The sequence below is a fragment of the Amphimedon queenslandica genome, unplaced genomic scaffold (genome assembly GCF_000090795.2).
Source record: "Amphimedon queenslandica unplaced genomic scaffold, v1.1 AMPQUscaffold_3973_Cont24040, whole genome shotgun sequence".
Lineage (NCBI taxonomy): Eukaryota > Metazoa > Porifera > Demospongiae > Haplosclerida > Niphatidae > Amphimedon > Amphimedon queenslandica.
In genome coordinates this window covers 1-1,048 of record NW_003555707.1, presented here as the reverse complement: position 1 = coordinate 1,048, position 1,048 = coordinate 1, and the positions used below count along the sequence as shown (strand labels likewise).

The following is a 1,048-nucleotide window of genomic DNA, read 5'->3' as shown; positions in this document are numbered from 1 at the left end:
GTATTATAAGTCAAAAAAGTATGGCTGCAATTGGTTCATGGTTTTATGTGCATGTATATAGCTACTGTATAAAAGCAGTTAAAACAATGCATGTCATGTATAAAAACCAGGAGGCTATAAAGTCTGGCCCCTATATACCACTACTAGGAGATCAGAGTGACTTTCTCCCTTTCCTATTGACTGCAGTCAGTAAAGTCTTCAAGATTATTTCATTTTTAATGACAAACATCTTAACTTTTACTAAACTCAACTAATATAGATACATGCACATCTTCACATAAATGTGGAACCTTAAAAATTAAAATTTTAATTAGAATTTCTACACAACATAATATTTTTTGTACATTCATTATAAAAAAGATGTGCATGTGTTGGTGGCTCATTTAGCCATGCTGAACAGTAGTAGTTGTAGAGCTGGCAATGACAGTTCAAATCGCCATAAATACATGCAGTCAAAATTTAAAAGAATTATTTTTCAAAAAATTAAAACTAGTATATAAATCTCTAGCTTCAGTCTTGAGTATCAATCCACTTGACATTTCATCTTTATTTCAGCTTGAACCTATCAATGATAATATTAAAGTCCTTACACAAACTTACTGTTAGTATTGTTATTTTTCTTCTTGTATGTAGTGCTCTTAGCATCACTAGCAGTAGTAACCACTAGTGATCCCAGGCAGCGCCTCGTGGAGGCGGCACTACACTGCTGCCCAAAAATTAAAATAACCTGGCCCAACACTCTTGCTGAGGCCTAGGTTGTAAAAATAATAATAAATAATAATAATAAATAATAATAAATCATAAAAATAAATAATAATAATAAATAATAATAATAAATAATAATAAATCATAAAAATAAAAAATAAATAAATAATAATAATAAATAATAATAAATCATAAAAATAAAAAATTATAAACGATAATAATAATTTAATAATAATAAATCATAAAACCTAGATCTATAACCTATACATACACTATATAACCTGTATCCTATAACAACCTGTTTCCTAATTTCTATACTATAACTACCTTCTACTTTCTACTA

The 1,048-nt window shown here is 28.0% G+C and overlaps 1 long non-coding RNA gene across 1 annotated transcript; it reads right to left on the bottom strand.

The window, feature by feature from the left end:
• Positions 1–421: 421 nt before the first annotated feature.
• On the bottom strand, positions 422–633 carry LOC109592775 (uncharacterized). Its single transcript, XR_002190542.1, has 2 exons — positions 601–633; positions 422–562 (listed from the first exon to the last, which is right to left on the bottom strand). It is a non-coding gene; the product is annotated as an uncharacterized LOC109592775 (long non-coding RNA).
• Positions 634–1,048: the final 415 nt, after the last annotated feature.